Below are 9,308 nucleotides of genomic sequence, written 5' to 3'. Positions count from 1 at the left end.
TTTATCAAATGTCATGAATAATTTTTCCTTAACATAACAATGGAATTCTTTCTATTTTCTATGCCATATGTTGATTCTAAATATACTAATACTAATTAGTATCATTCTCCCTTTTATATTGCTTATATTTTTGTTGTAAAAAGATTGTTTTTGTTTTCTCCCACATTTACAAACATGATTTGTAAATAAAATTGTCTTTGTCATATATGTATAAATATTATGATCATAGAAGCTATGACAGTTTGACTGTGAGAAGGAGAATTAAGGGGTGCCTGGGTGGTACAGTTGGTTAAGCCTCTGACTCTTGGTTTCAGCTCAGGTCACGATCTCAGGGTCACGAGATCAAGCCCTACATTAGACTCAGTGCTCAGCATGGAGTCTACTTGAAATTTTCTCTCCCTCTCCCTCTGCCCCTCCTGCTCTCAAATAAATAAATCTTTTTTTTTAAAGGAAGATTAAAAGTTCTTCCCCTTTCCAAAGTTTACATAGATTGAATTTCAAGACTAATTTGCTTGAGAAATAAAGTGAAATATTTAAGAATAACTATTTTCATATATCTAATTTTTATGTGTATAATATAATTTATTTTCCTAACATAAAACTTTCACATCTACAGTATAAAATAAGGGCATAGATTATAAATGATATTTTTAGACTCTATTCCAAAGAGATTGTGAAACATTCTCTTCCATTTTCAGATGCGATCAACATGAAAATGGGACTTACTTTTCTTTTGAATACCAGGAGAGGCAGTTTAAGTTTTCCTGAGATAGCAGAAAGGGAGCATTCTCAATGTTCTTCACTTCTTTCAATTCTAGCCCAACTGCATTCCCAAAAATGTAAGCCAGATCCAGGAGCAAATGCCATTTGGTCAGTCATAGTGATGGCCACTTTGATGTCCAGTGAGGTGGGGATACATTTTACTTTGAAGGAAACACAGCTTTACCTCACTGGCAAAGCATAAAGAAGCCAGAGCCCCTTGGATGGATAACTATGGTTATCCATCAGCCAGCTCTTATCTAAATTATTACCTTAATATGGCATTAGACTTACCCATTATTTGCCTAAAGATTTTTCTCCCTCTGTCTAGCCTGCATAATCATGACTTTTGTCTTTTGAAATCCTTCTCATTCTCCAATGCCCAGCTCAGGGCAAATTTACTGAAAATAATCTAGCAAATTTTTTAAAAGTTCATATAGTTTTGATCAAAGGAATGCTTGCATTGCACACAGAGATATGAAATTTTAAAAAGAGAAAATATGGAGACTATTATGTCAAAGTTGGCTTTCAATTTTCTGAAGTCTGCAGGCTACCCACATCCATGTTCATTACCTAAGGAAAAGGTGCTTGCTAATTGCAGCTGGAGACTTCTCTGTTATCTAGCAACACAAAAATGATAAAAGCAAACCAGTGAAATCTGTGCCAGACACACTCAGCGTGAATTAATATCATGTTCTCCTGTAATTTAACAGTGTCTTAGCTTTCAACTAGCTTGGAGCACTTAAAAATTCAATTGCACAAACATTGATTGAGGACCTGTTAGGTGAAAAATAACATGCTAGAGATGAGGCTATATACATGAACAGGATATGAGTCAAAAAGAGCACAGAGAAGAGAAACAATGAATACCCCAAAGGGGGTGCTCTGAGTGAAAGTAGGGGAAATGGAAGAAGAAACATAATCATCTTGGTTGGTGGAGTGGGAAAGCATTCCAGGCAAAAAGAAAGTATCCTAAGGGAGAGCCAAGAACAGAGAGCTCTTTTGAGCAGTTTATAACCCAGTGTGATTATAACATTTGTGTGCCTAAAAATTGCATGGACAGCTTAGTAAAAATGTAGATTCATTCCCGAGGTGCTTGTCTCGAGAGTCAGGTCCATAGGTGTGGATTGGGGTCCACGGATTGGTGTCCCAGGTGATTTTGATGTCAGTGGCCCAGATGTAATTCTGAAAAGTCCTCATCTGAGTGTAGATAATAGAGGACATGAAATGAAGGTCAACTAGAAATTTGCTCGGTAATAGATTGTGAAGAGTCTCAAGTGTCTAGCAAAGGAAAATTCAGGTAAGAGCCAATGAAGATTTCAGGAAAACTGAGGATCAGAGTTTAGGAATCTCACTTTGGGAGTGGTGGTGATGAGTAATTGCAAAGAGCTTGAAGACTTATGGGGAGACAAATGCAGGTACTTTTGTGATGTTGGAAACAGTCTACACCATTAGGGAGGGAGTAAAGTTGAGACAGGCTGTGCCAGCAAGACTTGAGACACACAGATTCAAAATTAGAGGAGCAGGAGAAGCCAAGATGATGTGCAATTTCTAGTCTAAGGGATGCTTACAACTAAATCAAAGAACAGGGAAAGAACAAATCAATAAGTTTAGTTTAAAACCTGCTGCCTTTGAGGTCAAATATTCCTACATTGCTGTCTACTAGGCTCTTAGAGATGTGTGTCTAGAATACAAAAGAGAGATCATGGCTGTATTCATTCATTCATTCAATCCTTCCTTTAATAAATAATGACCAGGTATGTGCTGGGGGTCAGACTCTGTTATAGGTGTGGAATAAATATTTATGAGCAGGGAAAAAAAGAGCTTCATCTTCATCATTCTTACATTTTAGAGGAGGCAGAAAACAAATAAATAAATACAGAATATCATGACAAGTGCTGCAAAGTGTATGGAGAAAAACTAAAAGCAAGGAAGGAAACAGAACATTTTGGAGGGTGCTATTTTTGGCAGGAGATTTGGGATAGTCTTCTGGGCGACATATGAAATGAGACCTGAAGGAAGTTAAAAAACAAGTAAGCAAAATGAGTAACTGAAAGAAAGATGATTCTAGATGCTATGGTCTATCTACATAATTTTATATCTTCCAAGTGTGAAGCTGACCCATTCGTGTTCATGTCCTCATCAATTTAACAGTTACTGACTGAGGCTGATTCTGTGTCAGGCAGCTATTCTTGGTGCTTTGCTTACACGTTTGTAAGCACAACTAACCACTCTCCCTCCAAAACAAACTCTAATGTCAAGGAGTTTACATTCTATTAGAGGAAATAGATAAACAAACAAATAAAAAAGATAAATGAGTCATCAGGAGAAAAAGTAAAGCTGGGAGCTGAGAAGTGGGTTATGAAGTATCAAAGGGGATGTACTCCTAAATGTTAGATTGTGTCGGTGGGCATGGAGGCCTCCCAGGAAGGTGACTCCTCTGTAAATGTCTGAAGGAAATGAAGAAGCTACCTATGGGGCTATCTGGAAGAAAAAAAAAAAAAAAAAGCTTCCCAAGTAGAAAGAACAGCGAGTATAAAGATATGAAGGCCGAATAGTGCCTGGAATGCTCAAGCCAGTTGCCTGGAGTGTAACATAATAGGGAGAAATCAGTAGTAGATGAGCCATGTGAGATAACACAGCACCTTGAAGATCTTTATAAAGCCCTCACTTTTTGCATTGAAATAGACTAGAGGGGCTCCTGAGGGCACAGTTAAGTGTCAGACTGTTGATTTCAGCTATGGTCATGACCTCAGGTTTGAAAGATCGAGACCCCTGTTGGGCTCCACTATCAGTGGGGAGTCTACTTGAGATTCTCTCTCCCTCTCCCTCTGCCTTCCCCACTTGTGCTCACTCGCTCACTCTCTCTCTCGCTAAAATAAATAAGGGGTGCCTGGGTGGCTCAGTCAGTTAAGCATCTGCCTTAGGCTCAGATCATGATCTGGGGTACCTGGGATCAAGCCTGAATCCGGCTCTCCGCTAATTGGACAGTCTGCTTCTCTCTCCCTCTGCCCCTCCCCCTTCACTTGTGTTCTCTCCCTCTCTCTTTCAAATAAATAAATAAAATCTTTTTAAAAGGATTAAAAATTAAATTAAATTCCCTAAAGTCCTAAATTATCAGAAAAGTTACAAACATAATTATTATGTTAAACTTGATACAAGTGTATTCATACTCTGCATAATCCTTGCATTCATTATTTCAGTGTTCACTCAAGTCTTTCCAGACCATGAAGTGTTTACCCAATTAAGGGGATCAGATTTATCATAAGAGTCCAGTTAGTCTTCCATCTAACCTAGAGTTGCCTAATGGGCCTGGATTTGAGACCTAGAAGCCTACTTTATCACCTCAGGGGAGATGAGATAACATATGTAATAACAAGATATGGTTTATTATTTGTCAGAGACCCAAAACCAGATGGAGGACCCAAGAGCTACATGCCTACAGCATGTTTCCATACAGGTCAACAGTTGGACTTGCTACTCCAAGGCCACACTCTTCACATGGGTTGGCTCAGCCACCCACATTCCTCTTAGTTCAAGCTGTACTTTTACCTATCTCCTCACCTTTCATCTACTTTATTTCAACAGATTTTGACAACCCCTATGAGGTTCTTTCACCACCTGAATATGTATTCAACAAAACTATTTTTTTATTTTATTTTTTTTTAAATTTTATTTATTTATGATAGTCACAGAGAGAGAGAGAAAGGCAGAGACACAGGCAGAGGGAGAAGCAGGCTCCATGCACGGGAGCCTGACGTGGGATTCGATCCGGGTCTCCAGGATCGCGCCCTGGGCCAAAGGCAGGCGCTAAACCGCTGAGCCACCCAGGGATCCCTCAACAAAACTATTTACTGCCTGATTTAATTCTGCATTCCTGTGGTATTGTTCTCTACCCATTATTCTAAAAACACAGGATTGTTATTTCACTCACACTCAAGTTCTTCTTTCATGGTTGCCTGGTTCTACAGCCTTACCTCTAAGTGATAATAAGCCATTTAAAGCAAAAATTGGTATATTTTCTGCCCAGCATTCCTAAGGAACAGAGAGGGGACAGATATGATTTAACTCTCTCCTACCGATAAGAATACTGAGACATGAGAAGAAACAACTTACCTAGGATTAGATCACTTTGGAGTAATTTAATCAAAAGAATCTCTCTTAGTTATCCTGGCATTTCATGCTCAAGGCCTCACAATTTGATCATTTGACTCTTTTAAAGGAAAATTAGTGAATATTTGTGTTTGAATATTAAAAATTTAAACAACAGTGTGAATTTATTGCAGAATATCCAGTGCTATAAATGAGAAAGAAGTTCTAGATAACTTCTGGAACTTATTAGACACGTTACTGACAATAGAAAGAAGGTACTTCACTCTGTTTAGATCAGAATTATCTACCTTTCATGCCTGTAAACTCTGGAAATAGACAAGCCTGCCATTTAGGGAGTAAAACAAATGATCAACTTTGGATCCATTTTCTTTTAAATTCTGCAGGAAAAATACTCAATATTATCCCACTCTTGTCACAGCAATAGCATTGGAGTAGAAGGAAATTTATATTTATAAGATGATTTCATGCTCAGTGTATCTCCAAGCACAATACAAAATAATAAATTAACTAGAAATTGTACTTAATTTAGACACAATAATCTTGTTTCTGCTAGAAAGTGCAGTAAGAACATTTTCTTCCCTAAAGGATCTTGCATTTTATAGAGACTTCCCCTTCTCAGTTCTTAATCTGTTAAACATATACCATGTACAGAACTGGCACTCTTAATACTTAGAAACTTTTTGTTCATTCAAAGAATTTTATGTGGTCCTGGCAACTTTTTTTCAATTCACATGACATTTCGGATAAATGCAACATTTATTATGCTATCCAATAAAGTTATTTCTGTCTCTCTCTCTATATATATATTTCTCTACATTTATATGTGTATGACATCTCCTTAATATTTGTTTCAGTGGAATGAAGCAATTATTGTTGCAGAATTTATTTATTTAACTCTGTATTGCCTAAGAATGGCAATACTGGGTAGTGATCAAGATGCCAACCTGTGTGTGAGAGTGTATGTTTATGTAGTGTGTGTGTGTGTGTGTGTGTGTGTGTGTGTGTGTGTGTAGTGGGGAGAATAGGTACACTTTTCAGAGTTTCATGTATAAAGTAAGAGCAATTGAGTCATTGAAGGATGTTTAGATTGGAAAAGTTTTATTAAGAATGCAAAATAGTTCTTGAGATGTTCCATGAGGAGTTTGAGGCCCAGAAAGAGATAAACAAATATAACTAAAGACACAGCCAAGCTCCTAAGTCATAAGCTGAGATTGGCACCTGGAGCTTCTGATGCCTGTGCTCCTTCCAAGATCTTGTTGCTCATAAATGCTCTTTAACCATTTTGACCAACCTGTGTATCCAAATAAATTATTGTCTTCAAGAGGAATGTTTTATAGTATGAAAGTTTCCTGATCAATTGCCTGCAAATGAAGGTAGAGATAGGAAAAGAATCTGGGATAAAGCAAAATAGTGGAAGTTGGAAATCCTTCAATGACTGGTAATTAAACAGTATCTCTAGGCATAATTGCAGAATCACTGACATGATATTTTTTGGCTAAACAGATTAGCTGCAGACACAAAGCATCAACAGAGGGGCTGCATATCGGCAATGACTCAGAAAAATTACCTATTCCAATAACTTTTTCATTTTTACAGACCATAGTTTATTGAATCATCTTCAGTGACTATTGATACAGATGTAATTACTTTCAATTCTTTATCTTTGATAGGACTTCCTGTTTTCAGAACACTTACAAGATTTCCCTAATGCGGGAATGACAGAAAAGATTCTGAGTTTCATTTCTCATAGATGCTTTCAGCTAGAGTTGGCTCCAGTAGCTTCTTCTGGATGGTAAAGCTCCAACTTATGAAACACCCTTAAGTGAACAAGAATTGAAAAACTTTTAAATGAACACGACTGGCCAAGGGAATGGCACTGGTACTCTCAGAAAGAGTTAGCCTTCCTCAAGTGTGATACCAGGAGAGCTTTTTTCATTTATTGTCTATCATCTAGCCAGTGCCATTTTCATTTGGCTTTTAGTGAATGAGTGTGAATTAACAATATATCTTCCACCTGTATGATAACTTTGAAGTGTCCAATCTTATTATTTATTTATTTATTTATTTATTTATTTATTTATTTATTGCTTGGTCAGGTGTTAGAGACCAGTTCAACTGTGTTATACATTTGATGCTGTTGTCATTTCCTTTTTCATGTTCTTATGTAATGTTACTGAGAACAGAGAAATGCATGTGAATATGACTTTCCATGAACAATAAATTTGGATAGCCCTTTGTTCTTGAGGCTTATCTCTGGATATAGATCCATAATTGTTAGTAGGGAGTTGAAGAATACAGTGCTATGCTTTATTAATACATGACAGGGACATAATTTTTCCTAACTGAAAAATACTATTTGACCAGTAGGTCAGAGAATGGCAATTACTGTAGAAGTACAGGTTACAACAGTGATAGAAAATCATTAACAATGACATTTTGGTTTAAAACTGTGTACTTTCTGAAATGTTTCCCTCAATTGACTAATTTTCCTCAGGCAGAAATAAAGAAAGAGGCCAGCTAAGTTTAATAGCTTTTAAATTTTCCTATCTGTGTCTGAGGCTGAGACTGTTTTCTTTGAGCATGTTGGGAAATTGTTCCCAGACCTTTAAGGGTAAGGCTGAATGAGTATAATTCCCAGAAAATTAAGCACAGTTTTGTGTCTTGAATTATTTTTTTTAACGTTCTCATCTAATATCTTTGAAGGCAGCTGGTCATGCGCAGAGCGAAGTATCTGATAGAAGGTTTTTTTTTTTTTGTTTGTTTGTTTGTTTTGCTTTCAAGTAACTGGAACTGACACCACTGGCCAGACCATAAGATAGCTATCTTAAACTGAATTTTAAAAACAGAGAAAATTCACTCAACAGAAGTTATTTGGGACCCTAAAATGATATTAACTAAAAGTGAGTAAGATTTCAGCTCCAGATAACAGAAAACCCTGGCTCACCATGCTTTTAAATATAACACTTCAACACAATTTCTGGAGAGAATTATACTGTCCTGAGTTATACAGAGTATCGACAACCTCAGTCTTCCCATTCTGATGTCAACAGGTTAAATCATTTTAACATTTTACACAGTATATTTGCATGGCAACATTCTGAGGCAAAACCTGAAGATGTTCTCTCAAAAGTCTCATTGATAAGAGAAACTTTTCCTACAAGCCTCTTAGCAGATTTATGCTCACATTTTAGTGGTTGTAATTGGCTCACACGTAAACCAATCACTGCAAGGCAAAGGTCCATCATGGTTGGCTTCAGCCAATCATGATTCACAATTGGAGGCCCTCCTCCCCAGATAGATGTGGCCAGAAGAGTAGGATGGATATCTGAACACACATAGGAATCTATTAGGAAGGAAGGAAGAAAAGAAGAAGAGGAATGAACATTAATGTGTACATAACAAATCCTGCCTGGTATATCAACACATCTATACAGTTAAAAAAATATCAGTTATTTAGAGGGGTCAACACATTTATGGTTTCTGTTTGTCCTTAAGTCTTTAAATGATGCTCAAATTTTCAAAATGCTGTATCACACATATTATCAAATTTAATTATGTAATTATTTCATAAACCATAACCTGAAGTATGTAAAAATCTAATACTCTGTTTTATAACTGAAATGAATTTCTACCCTTACTCTCTATTTTACCTGAGGTAGAAAAGCTAACTATAGTACATGCATGTCAGACTCAGCTAACTTACAATTTTATTAGTCAGTGTAGGATTTGCCTCTTCTTCCTCCCCCAGCTCTATGGGGACAGAGACAGGAAGTTTATGGACCAGCAAAGTAAGTGGGAAGAGTGGAATGCAGGATTTGCTTATGTGTCATCATGTGTCCATATCAAACAGCATCCACCAACATGTCTGTCATCAGTTCTGGGTTGTTGCTATCTTTTGATATTGGCAAAAATGGAAACATTTGTTTACTCAAGCCACAATCTACCAGTGAACTCTCTCTTTCCAAGAATGAGGTGTTTTTAGGTCCACTGAAAGTACCAGCTACATCCACTACCTTCCAAAGAGCATTTGACATCATCATCCTATCTCTCATGTCCTTCTAGTGAATTTAGCGGTGTTGTTTCAGGTCCCCTGCTTAAATAAACACATCTACTCTACTCCCAGGTTTTTATGGTAACTCAAGGAAATCTTGGCTACTCACCTTCCACATCTTCAGAAGAAAGGGGGGGCACACAAATCTACTGTCTAATGCCCAAATTTGTCTTGAGATTCTAATACTCCTTCTCACCACTGGTTTGCCTTATGGAAGCAGGATGCTCCCACTTTTGAGAAACCCACATAACTAGTGCTATGGCTTAAACACCGTGCTCTGCATCCTTATAGATCTGGATTTTGATGATCAAAACACAGGCTTGTTAAATCCATATACCTCTTTCCTCAAAGTATTTCTCAGTTGTGGGTTACAAAAATCTGATTT

Source organism: Nyctereutes procyonoides, unplaced genomic scaffold (assembly GCF_905146905.1).
Source record: "Nyctereutes procyonoides isolate TBG_1078 unplaced genomic scaffold, NYPRO_anot_genome, whole genome shotgun sequence".
In the NCBI taxonomy this organism is placed as follows: domain Eukaryota; kingdom Metazoa; phylum Chordata; class Mammalia; order Carnivora; family Canidae; genus Nyctereutes; species Nyctereutes procyonoides.
This window is presented reverse-complemented; position numbering follows the sequence as displayed.